We start from the raw sequence: 13649 nt of genomic DNA, 5'->3' as shown, positions 1-13649 counted from the left end.
TTATGTTAAATAATTTATTGCTATTATCCATGCTCCATCATCATGCATATTTGTTACCATTTAAAGGAAACTTGATGAAGGTTATCTCTTGCTTACACAATATGAAAATGACATATTATAAACCTAATCTTCTTTTCCATGTGGTTCTATTGAGAGCACACCTCTAATTTCCATGTGGGTTTTGTGCTATGATGCTATTGCAATGAGTTTGTCTATAGCCTCAATTTGTTAGAGTCAACCATCCTCTTTCATATACTATCGTGGTGTATTTAGGCACTTTGACAAACATTTTGAAGAATTTCCTATTTCAAGACCTTTCAATGATGAAAGACCACTCAAGTATTCTGTTGCACACTTGGTCCGTGCACTCAACACATAAAGGGTTGATCTTTGAGATGGAGAGGATATCTTGCAGTTTGACATCTTACAAACCACTTGAAGCTTCCTAACATGTTTCGTAGACATATCTCTATTAACTCATTAAAGTACAAATTTAAATATGTTATGTAAAATTTAGTAATGTCTCTTCACATGATTCCTACCTTAAAGTCCATGGCATAGGGACTCTATTTACACCTAAAATTTTACGTCGAACACATTTCACATATTCCATGTTAGAAGTGTTTAGATATGGATCCCTTTTTAAAGTAAGACTATCAGTCATCATCCCATTGAGTTCTCTAAGCACTCATTTGGCAATGGGAATATGAGTGGAATATGCATATGTATATTATTAAAATTTTGAATTCTCTATTTGGATGCACCAAATTAGAATTGGAATAGGAATAAAATTGGAATACGTATTCCAATTTTGGCCTAAAAATGAGGATTTTCTATTCCACCTAAATAGGTGGAATATGAATATGTATTCCTGTTCCAATTTTTTATTTTATTTTAGAAAACATAAATTTTTGAGTTTTTTTATTCCACATCAAATTCTAGGTGAACCAAACAAGAATAGGAATACGTAACCCCATTTTCTATTCGAGAATAAGTATTCTAGAATAGGTATTTCCATTCCCATTTTTATTTTTCCCCAGCCAAATGGACCCTAATTGACTTTAAAAGCTCCAATTTATTTACCAAGTCCCACATGCAATCACTCAAGACCCAATCTATATAGTTTTCTTTTGTGTTTCCTCTTTTTTATCATGCATGTGATTGAAAAATGAACCTCCTAATCAGATGTCAGTGTTAACTATTTATGATTATGCTCATCATGCTTCTAAGCCAATAAAAAATGTACTTGATGCAACTATTCAGAGGAATCCATAACAAATTAAGCCTCTTTACTATTGTAGATAGGAAAATAATCTTCTATGCTATAAGATGATTAAGTTCAAATCTGATTTGAAATAAACAAGCACCCTATAATCTGATAAGCCCATGCATATGTTTCCTCAATAGTATTATAAACTTAATGAATATCTTTGTATCCCCAAGCAATTGTTGCATATTCAGTTCCTTTAAATTTGATATCTATGAAGTCATTATCTCCTTCTTCAAATGAGATTGAGTGAACTCGTAAATGAGCTTATAGATTTATGTTTTGACTCTGAACTACTAACTTTACCTTCAAAATATTTAGACATTTAGACTCAAACTCAAATTTCCCTTGGATTTTGGATAGACTAACCTTGAAGTTTACTTGAGTCCATAAATTGGGAATCTTAAATTATTGCATTTTTCCTTGAATCAAAAACCTTTAAGGTCATATGAACTGAAAAGTACCATTTGAAACACTATGAACTCAGTTGTAGCCTATATAGATCTATCATGTTGAGATCAAATCATCAAACCATATCAGCAAATTAACTAGTTGATTGCAACTTCATCCCTTGAGTTTGAAATGTTTGACCATTACATCTAAACTTTGGACTTTAGAAAGATGATTTTCACTTTCAAACCAAAAAATTGTATTTTGAACTTTGAAATTTTGAACTTCAATGTTCAATTTCAAGTTTAGCATGATTGTAGAACACTATTTCTTCATAGATTGAAGTTACAAAGGCATCATTATTAACCAAAAAAAACAAGAAAATAAAAAAATTTCTTTGCATGAACAATTTGCAAATTAAAAAGCCTCAGGTACTAAAAGAACACTTACACATATCACCACTTTTTGGACCCCCATGGTCTTGCACATACCCTTGTCTTCTCTTTGAAGGGGGAAAAATCTCCAGGGTCAAATGGATTCCCAATGTTTTTCTTTTAGGATTTTTGGGATGTGGTGGGAAATGATATCTATTGTGCTATTAATAAATTCTTTGGATCTAAGAAACTTCTCAAGTAAATCAACTCTACTTTTATTGCTCTTATTCCAAAGAAAGTTGGAGTGAGAACTATGAATGAGTGTAGATGTAAAAGATTATGTAATGTAGTGTATAAATTGTTCTCTAAAGTGTTGACTATGAGATTTCTAGGTTTCCTTTCTTCACTTATCTTTCTAGAGAAAAGCAAATTTGTGCCTAGTCATCAAATATTGGATTCCATTATCAAATTTTATGAAGTCCTTCACTCTACTACTAAATCTCAAGGTTTCTTACTTAAAATTGACTTGTCCAAGGCCTATGACTATGTGGATTGGGACCTCCTTGTAAAAATCTTGAAATCCTTTGGGTTCTACAACCACCTTATTCAATTTTTTTATCAACTAATCTTTACTTCTTCTATTGTGGTCTTTGTGAATGGTGCTTCTTCCAATTCTTTTAAGCATTCTAGGGGCTTGAGGTAGGGGAATCCTATCTAGCCATTTCTCTTTTCTTTAATGGCTAAATCCTCTTAGTCATCTTTAGTATTTAGGAGTTTCTTTAAGATCTTCAAGCCTTCTTTAGAATATCTAGTGTGCTAACATAAATAGTTTCTTGATGATACAATCATTATGAGAGAGGCTTCAATAAAGGAGGAAAAAGTGTGTAAAAACCTTCTTTAAACTTATACTTCTACTTCAGGCTAGCTTATTAACTAGGTAAATAGTTCTCTCTTCTTTTTAAACACTCCTATTGTCAGAAAATGAACAATTTCTAGAATCTTGGAATCTTAGTTGGGACCCCACCTGTTGGAATTATAGATGGAGTAACTAAGAGGGGGGGTGAATTAGTTACCACTAAAACAAATCTTGATCCCTTAGATGTCTTTAAATAACTAGTTACTGTTGTCACTCAATAAACATTCACAAAAATGTTGTAACTTGGTAGATTAACTTGTTACTAATTTTTAAGTATTCACAATTATTAACATGCATGCAAAAGTAAATAACATGAACACAAGAGAAACTAGATTTAACATGGAAACCCAATATGGAAAAAATCACAAAGTAACTAGCTACCAATTTTCACTTTTTTGAATTGAGCCCTGTTAGGAGCCAACCCTATTAAAGGTTACAAAACACACTATTAGGTGTGACCCTGTTAGAGGATTTAATCACCCTTTTAAGAGTGGCCTTACTAGAGGTGTTTAAAACAATTCAACTGAACTGTAACCTTGTTAGAGGATTTACAAAATGGCTGCTAAACCAACTCTATGAAGATATTTTAAAATTAATGCTACAATGGTTAGAAAGTAATAATGAATTGACCTAAATAAGATGTAATTGAATTTTTTGATTATAGATCTCTATTCTACATCATTAGATCCACCTTGATCAAATATAGCTTTGTTGCTCCTCAATGATCTCTGATCATTCTTCCAAAAATTCACTTTCCCAATAATCAGTCCTTCTCTACATTCATATCACATCAAATCCATCACACACACTTAGAATTTGCAACTTGACCTCTTATATATACCATTTAGGTTATCAAGTTGGCTCATTCACAAGTTACATTTACCAATAAACCATACATTAGTCAGCTATAAATATTAAATTAAACAAATAAACTTTATTTTACAAAATAATGAAATCCTTTATTGGTCGACCTTGCTCTGTAAAAACTTCTCTAGAAACAATTTTTTGAGTTAACCATCTCAACTCAGTTAACACTACAAATTTTGTGAAATCCTTTGGCTGTCGAGTGAACTCAATAAGAACTGAACTTCCTTCACTGATCGTGAGACCTTGGTAGACACTGATTTCTTCCATAGTTTCCTTTGATGGGTGAGTAAGCTCGATAGACATTGAATTTCCTTTTCTAACCATGAAAGCTCAGTAACAACTATCTACACAAGGTAAAATTTGAGAATGCTTAGTAGACACTATAAACCTTCTTTTCTAACCTTCTGAGCTTGGTAGACTTTATCTTTCACCTTGATGACCAACTGAGCTTAGTAGACTTTTTTTGATAATTGATATGAAATTTGTGTAACATCAAAAACAACACACAATTGAACAATTGTATTCAACAATATCCCTCTTTGGCATTGATGGCAACACAACATGTCATAGTAGAATGAAATTTGAGAACAAGTCTTCACTGAAAAAATGCTTCACCTTCTTACATTTCATTTCACAAAACTCCTCAAATACACTAATCTCCCTCTTTCATGGTAATCTCTCCCTCTTCCATAAATTCTCTTTTTCTTGCAAATTTCAAAAAGATATGATAGTAAGTTGTCCCTCTTTGGCAACACATGCCAAAGATAACACAACTCAAAATTAATTTCACTGTACCTTAAGTACTGATTCATATGCAATGTCTTCATTACTTTGTTGCATTAACTGATAGATCTTCAATTATGTTCATGTTGCTACATCACTAAAATTGTATTTTAGTGAGCTTCTGATAGGGGAATGACCCCTAACTTACCTCTTACATACAAGAATGCATCCTTAGGTAAAGGCTTTGTGAATATGTCAGCAATTTTTTCCTTTGTATGGACGTATTCCAATCTAATCTCCTTATTTTGCACCAATTCTCTGACAAAGTGATACTTTATAGCAATATGCTTGGTTTTTGAATGCATCACTAGATTCTTAGATATGTTAATTGCACTTGTATTTTTCACAAAACATAACAATAAGTTCTTTGATTTCTTCCTTCATACCTTCCAATAACTGTTTGAACCAAACAATGTTTGAGCAGTTTACTGCTGCTGCAACATATTTAGCTTCTATTGTGGACTAGGATGTACAATTTTTCTTTTTACTCGTCCAAGAAACCAACCTTTTTCCAAGAAAGAAAGCTCCTCCACTTGTACTCTTTTTTTTATCACTATTTCCTGCCCAATCTGCATCAATAAACATTTTTAAATCCAGATTTCCTCCAAGTTTATTCTATAATCCATAATCTAGTCCCTTTCAAGTATTTCATGATCATTTTGATTGCCATCATGTGATTTTATTTTGGTTTTTCTGAGAATCTTACTACAATACCAACTATAAGGGCAATGTCTAGTCTTATGTGCACTACATACTACAACTTTCCAATCATAGATCTATACAATGTCTAATCCACTTCTTTTGATTCATCATCCTTGGTAAGTTTCAATCCAATACACATAAGAGTCCCAACTAGTTTGTAGTCTTTCATACCAAACTTTTTCAGTATCTCCTTGATGTATTTAGATTGAGTGATGTAGATGTTATTCTTGTTCTGCTAGATTTGTAGACCAACAAAGAATTTGATCTCACCAAACATTGACATTTCAAATTCCTCGCTCATTTTTTTTGAAAATTCTTTGCAAAGATCATCATTTCTTGTGAACAATGTATCATCTACAAATATTTTTGCCAAAACAATCTTATTATCTAGACCTTCCTTGATATATAAGCTACTATTATCATTAGTTCTTTGAAAACCAATCTGAATAAGATAGTTATACAGTCTTTCATACCATGCTCTAGGAGCTTGTTTTAGACCATACAATGCTTTATGTAATTTGTAGACCATGTCCTTCTTCTCTGTATGAATAAAACCTTTAGGCTATTCAATGTAAACCTCTTCATCTAGTATACCATTGAGAAATGATGACTTGACATCCATCTAATAAACTTTGAATCCTTTGTATGTAGCATATTCAAGTAAGGTCCTAACACCTTCCAATCTTGTAATAGGAGCAAAAGTCTCTTCATAGTCTACACCTTCTTCTTGAGAGTATCCTTTGCATACTAGTCTAGCTTTGTTTCTTGACACCTTACCATCTTCATTTAACTTGTTTTTGAAAACCCACTTAGTTCCAATCATATTTTTATCTTTAGGCCCAGGTACAAAAGTCCATGTTTTTTATCTCTATCTACTCTATCTCTTCATTCATAGCCTCAATCTAGCTTTCATTTTCTAATGCATCTTTGACATTTCTAGGTTCAAAATCAGCAAGTAAACAAACACCTTTTAACTTGCTTCTTGTTATAGTTCCTTTAGATTTATCTCCAATGATCTAATCTGGTGCATGATGTCTCTTGACATACTTGGCTAGCACAGGCTCCTTTCCTTTTGAATGACTTGCATTGTTATCTTTTTGTGTTTCAATTATTGGTTCTTGTTGCTTGAGCTCGGTAGCTATTGATTTGGTAGTTTCTGTTTACAACTTGGGTCCTTGCAGCTCAGTAGGTATTAGCTCTATTTGAACTTCCTGTAACTTGGTTACTAAAGACTCTAGAGTAGAAGATTTTTGATTGAAAAGTGTACTTGGCACTATATCAGGTTCAATGAAAACAAATCTCCTATAGTCATATGGTTCTTTTTTGCTTTCTTCTTTAGTTCTTTCTGCAAACTCGTCAACTTTCACATGTGCACTTTCTATGACTTTGTGAGTAGACAAATTCAAACATCTATATACTTTATTTTTGCAAGAATATCTCAAAATTATTCCTTCATCACCCTTCACATCAAATTTGCCTTTTCTAGACTCTTTCAAAATGTAACATTTTCTTCCAAATACTTTTAGGTAACTTACATTGGGTTTGTAGCCATACCATAACTTATAGGGGGTTTTGAATGAGTTCTTCTTTAGTTGTACTCAGTTTAAGGTATGATCTATAGTGCTGATAGCTTCATTCCAATATTTGATAGGAATACTCTTTTCAATCATTAAGGTTCTTGCACAGTCTATGATATATCTATTCCTTCTTTCAACTATTCCATTTTGTTCAAGAGTTCCAAGTGTTGAAACCCGCCTTTTGATTCCCCTTTCAATGCAAAAGTTATTGAACTCATGTGAAATGAATTCACCTCCTCTATTCGACCTCAAGAATTTTAGTCTTTTTCTTGTTTCCTTGTCTACTCTATCCAAATACCATTTGAAGTTCTCAAATGCTTCTGATTTCTCTCTTAGATACATGATAGTCACCATTTTTGAGTAATCATCAACAAAAAGAATGAATAAATTTTCACTAGTATAATTTTTAATTTCAATAGGTCCACACAAATCAATATGCACAATTTCTAAAACTTCTTTAGACTAATAGTTCTTACTTTTAAAGCTAGTTTTTCTCATCTTGCCAATTTGACAATTCTTGTATAAACCAACCTCAGGTTTCTTTATGTTAGGAATGCCTCTTACTTTCCTAAATTTACTTATTCTCACCAAGTTATCAAAGTTCACATGACAGAACCTCCTATGCCATAACCAGCTTTCTTCAACTTGAGCAATAAAATATGAACAGTCACTAAGTTCAAGATAAAATTACCTTTTGTTTGAGTGCCTGATCCAATCAGCTTTCCTTTTCCATCCAACAAATTTTCTTTTCCATTCATGAATTCCACTTTGAATCCATTATTGAGTAGTTATGCCACACTCAACAGATTATTTTTTAGTCCTTCTACCCAATATGCATTATCACATACAAGTTCTTTGGTTGGTTAGATTCTTCTTTTTCCTTTTATGCAACAAGGTTCATTATTACCAAACCTCACACTGCCACCATCACAATTTTCAAAATGTTCAACCTTAGTTTTATCACTAGTCATGTGATGAGAACAACCACTATCTATAATCCATGTATCATTTTTGCTCACATGAGAATTAAGTGCCATTTCCTCATCATTATTAGACTCATCCTTTACAGCATTGTAAACAATTTCATCATCTTCTTCATCATCATAATCATTAGAATCTTTAGCCATGAAACATGTCTTCTTAACTTTGTCCTTGAATGATTTGAAGTCTTTCTTACCATTGCATTTGTGACTTTTCTTCTTGTCCTTGTTCTTCTTATTTGGACACCTAGCATTAATATGTCCAATTTCTTCACAAGAAAAATAGATTAGAGGGACCTTACCTTTGTATTTCCCTTTGCCTCTTGAATATTTCCTTGCTAGCAGAGCTTCAACCACCTCAAGATCACTATCTGAACTCTGTTCTGATTCTTCATCATTGTCTGACTATGAATCCTTTATCTTCTTTCCTTTCTCTTTGAGTGAAAGCTTGGATGCAAATGCTGATTCAATGTTCTTGGTAGCTAGAACATAATTATCATAGTTATCTAGCTTGAATGCAGTCAATCTTTCAACTATGGGCTCTAAATTTATCTTATGATTTGCTTCACATCTTCTTTCTTGAATTTCATAAACTCTAATTGCATAAATGGGAAGTAGTGTTCTAAGAACTTTACTTATAACTATTTCCTCCTTGATATCTCCTCTAGATACTTTGATTGCATTGGCACTTGCTTTAACTTTTTCAACATATTTTGCTATGTTTTCATCCTCTCTCATCCTCATCTAATCAAATTGACCTCTCAAACTTTTTTCCTTGTCTCTTCTCACATTATCATCACCTCCATAGATCTCTTTTACCTTGTTCCACATTTCAAAGGTAGTTTTGCAATCCTTGATATCATCAAATTCTTCATAACTTAGGGTAGATGCAATATCTATCATCATGTTTTGTGAGTCTTCTTTTCAGCAATATCATTGACAGATAATGTGCCAGTAGGTTCTGCATATTTTTCATCAAGGTACTTCAACCCTATATCACCAATAGAAGCAAGATGAAATCTCATCAATCACTGCCATGCTAAGAAGTTGTCCCTGTTAAGTCTTGGAATTTCTCTCTTGTAAGACATCTTAATCTTTAGCTTAGATTCTTGAAATCTTTTCTTGCAAGCACCAAAAGCTCTGATACCAATTTTTGGAATTATAGATGGAGTAACTGAGAGGGGGGGTGAAATAGTTACCACAAAAATAAATCCTGATCCCTTAGTTGTCTTTAAATAACTAGTTACTACTGTCACTTAGAAAACATTCACAAAAATGCTATAACTCAATAGATTAACTTCTTACTGATCTTTAAGTATTTGCAATTATTAACATGCATGCAAAAGGAAATAACATGAACATAAGAGACACTAGATTTAATGTGGAAACCCAATATGGGAAAAACCACCAAGTAACTAGCTACCAATTTTCACTCCTTTGAAGTGAGCCCTATTAGGAGCGAACCCTATTAAAGGTTACAAAACACATTGTTAGGTGTGACCCTGTTAGAGGATTTAATCACCCTGTTAAGAGTGGCTTTGCTAGAGGTCATTAGAACAGTTCAACTAAACTGTCACCTTGTTAGAGGATTTACAAAATGGCTACTAAACCAACTCTATTAAGATATTTTGAGATCACTGCTACAATGGTTAGAAAGTAACAATGAATTGACCTAAATAAGATGCAACTAAATTCACTGATTACAAATCTCTATTCTGCACCATTAGATCCACCTTGATGAAATATAGCTTTGCTACTCCTCAATGATCTCTGATCATTCTTCTAAAAGTTCACTCTCCCAATAATCAGTCCTTCTCTACATTCATATCACATCAAATCCATCACACACACTTAGAATTCGTAACTTGACCTCTTATATATACCATTCAGATTATCAAGTTGGCTCATTCACAAGTTACATTTACCAATAAACCATACATTAGTTGGCTACAAATATTACATTAAACAAATAAACTTTATTTCACAAAATAATGAAATCCTTCATTGGCTGACCTTGCTTGGTAAACACTAATGCAAAAGTAATTTCTTGAGTTAACCATCTCAACTTGGTTAACACTGCAAATTCTGTGAAATCCTTTGGTTGTCGAGTGAACTTGATAAGAACTAAACTTCCTTCATTGATCATGAGAGCTTGGTAGAAACTAATTTCTGCCATATTTTCCTTTGATGTCTGAGTAAGCTCAGTAGACATTGAATTTCCTTTGCTAACCATGAAAGCTTGGTAACAACTATCTGCACAAGGTAAAATCTAAGAAAGCTCAATAGACATTGTAAAAATTTTCTACTAACCTTTTGAGCTCGGTAGACTCTGTCTAATAATGGATATGACATTTGCGTAACATTAAAGACAACACACAATTGAACAATTGTATCCAACACCACCAACATCCTATCTTGGTTTCTCCCCTAGCTTAAAACCTCTTGACTCTTTTTGGTCATCCCTAGTTGATAGATTTCAAAAGAAATTGGTTGGTTTGAAAGGTTTGCTCCTTAGCCAAGCTAACAAATTTCTTTTGATTAAGTCTACTCTTCAAAGTCTTCCATTTTATACCCTTAGTTTGCTCAAAATCTTGGAGAAGTTCTAGGAATCCATTGAAAGAGCTTAAAAATATTTTATTTGGACAGGTGTGGAAGAAAAAATAAAATTGGAATTTGTTTCCTTGGACCTAATTTGTAGACCAAAAATAGTGGGGGATTGGGGCTAAGATCTATAAAAACATGAACCATGCTCTAATGGCTAAGAAAATTTGGTGGACTTATGAGGAAAGGAAATAATAGAATAGTATAATGCATAGAAAATACTTAAAAGACTTCCCCCTATTGCACAACTTTATAGAAAATTAAGAAAATTTGGTGGGTTATGGTTTTCGGAAGGGCATCCAACAAGTGAAAGAAACAATCAAAATTAAAGCCTTATGGAAGGTGGAAAATGGCTAAACTATAGATTTTTGGAATGATTTTTGGCTTTTAGATAAACCTCTTTCTTTAGTTGTTGTCTCACATCTAATTAAAGAGAGATGTGTTTAGATGTTTGGATCAAAGGTTTGAAATTATTGGAGAGGTGATCAGTGGGTAAGAATTGGGGAAATAACTCCTAAATTTATAGTAACAATGAAATAAAAATAAATTGTAAGGAAAAAATAAGGGCTTCTTATTATCACCTCAAATGTAGAATTATAAAATTTTGAAATACAATATGCAAACCCACATGGGCAGCTTCTTTACAATAATTTGCAAGACACAACTATGAACCATCACCTAGAGCTTTCTTTAGACAATCTACAAGACTTCCTTATATAGGCAACTTTATTCCACCTAAGAAGTTTCTAAACATCAAACCCTAACCCTTGAGGACGATGAACCCTAAAAATACATATAGAGCTGGCCCAATACAACTATGACATTTATTTATGAAATTTTAGTCATTCCAACTTTGGAAGGCCATAACTTATGAACTATTGATCCAATTGATTATTATAACCCCATTCTTGAATCCTCAGCTTCTGATCTACAATCTTAACTTACAAAAGCTCTATTTGAACCTATTTTGGATTCATTAGGGGTCTCTAAGGCCTCCAAAACTAACCCTAAATGTTTTGTACCAAAATTATAAACCAAAAATATGCAATCATTTCATGAATACTTGTGATTTGGCATGGAGCCTCAACTAGCAGGATGATATATATCCAAGATGAACATCCACCTCTAAAATTAGAATATTTTGAGATCATATGACAAACATAGTACGTAGAAAGCCTCTAAAAATAACAACTTTGCACTCAAACAACCCTTATTCAAGAAACATAAAGGAAACATTTTTTGGTGACTCGAGATTGCTCTTATACCTAGGACACTTGTGCATCATAGTCTCAATGCAATTTTTATTTAGTCAGGATCTAAGGACTCTATGATTTGGGATGGACTTCCTTTGGGGGTTTTCTCTATTTCCTTAAGCATAAAAGATCTTCAAATTAGTAAAAATCTCCCTCTATTTTAAGCCTTTGTTTGGAATAATAAGATCATTCCAAAAATTAATATGTTTTAGTGGTTATCCCTTCAAGAAAATGTTTTGACATTGGAAAATCTCAAAAAAAGAGGTATGTATTTACCTAATAGGAATTTTTTATGTGTAACCTAGGCTAAAATAGTGAATCATATTATTATTTCTTGACAAATTTCCAAAAATATGTAGATAGAGATTTTTAAAATTTGGAATTTGAGCTCGGACCATGCCTAAGAACATTAAGGTACTTTAGAAAGTATGGAAACATTTTAAAGGAAACATTGAAAAAAGTCTTTGGATGTTAGTTTTCCCTCATGTTATCTAGAATCTTTTGAAGGAAAGAAACAATAGAGTTTAGGGATATCGCTCAACCTTACTCCTTAATTTCTCTTTGTATTAAGAAAAGTATCATTAAGAATTACAATAATATGTATAAGGAAAAAGTGGACTTTGATGCTAGAGAAAATTTAAGTAGAAAGAAGGATCTAGATGAAATAGTCAAAAGTAAAAGAAAAAATGCAAGATAAAATCATCCTTTGATGAGATGGATTAAGATGAACTTTGATGGAGCCACAAAGGGAAATTTGGGTTTGACTAGTTGCGGTGCTATTCTTAGGGATGATCAAGGAAAAAATATTGAAAGAGAGGACAATCCCACTTGGTAATCAAATCAAACACTTACTTGAAGTTATGGGTCTTTTTCATGGGTTAAAAATGGGTAGAGATATAAAGGCTAAGGGAATATGGATAGAAAAAAAAGATTTGATAAATACTTAAATTTTTTTATATAATACCATGGTTCTTTCTTGGTCCATTAAAAATGTTATCAATAAATTAAAAAAAAATTAATAATTATGTTTGACAAAGTGTACATATCCCTTTTATTTAGAGAAGAAAACATGGTTGCTAACTCACTTGCAAACATGGTGGTTAAAAAGGGAGACATCTCATCATGGATTCATGAGGATGAGATGAATTATGAAATAAAGGTTCTTACAACAACTAAAAATGAGGTCCTTTCACTTATTTTTATTCAAAATTGAAGCATTGTAGGAAATATAATGTAATAATTTTAGGAAGTGCTTGAGATGTAATAATCTGATAATAAAAGCATCACACTTATTATGGGTTATTTTAGTTTTGTTTATTCTTGAAACAAATCTAGAGCATTTGAATCTATAATTTGTTAACATGGGTTGGAAATTAAGAACAAGGGAACTCAGTAATTATGATAAATGGAGGGAGATGAAGGAAGTCTGGGAGAAATTGGTTGAAGGGGGTGTGATTTCATACATGGAGAAAATGAAAATGCTAGAATTGAAAGTCATAAATATGTTCCTGAAAGGATGGAATAATGACAAAGTTAACCTAGGAGGGAGGAAATTGTAGCTCAATGTAGTAATAATGGCACAAGTAACGGGGTGCAATGATAAAGATAAGCTATTTTTCTATGACCTAAATTATTCTAAATTGGTAGTTAGGGAACTTCTCAAAGACATGTATGGTAATCTAGTTAAAGGGGAAGGTGATATTTATGTTGTGTCACCAATTTAGTTTCTTTGGAGGTGCATTCTTACTATTGTACTAGAATATATTTCTCTTGATGAGAGATATGATATGACTCATACCCACCACTTTGTGCTTCTTAATAAATTTAGATATTAAAAAGGGTGTGTTTTATCTTCTATCTACTATGTTTTTTGTCTTATAGTATTAATGCTTTGAGGTCCCAATCTCAAAAAACCCATCTTGCATGAGGGTTTGATGAG

This window comes from Cupressus sempervirens, chromosome 11 (assembly GCF_028749045.1).
Source record: "Cupressus sempervirens isolate cs-2001-9-10 chromosome 11, ASM2874904v1, whole genome shotgun sequence".
Classification (NCBI taxonomy): Eukaryota; Viridiplantae; Streptophyta; class Pinopsida; order Cupressales; family Cupressaceae; genus Cupressus; species Cupressus sempervirens.
The sequence above is the reverse complement of the archived record's forward strand: the minus strand, read 5'-3'. Positions refer to the sequence as shown.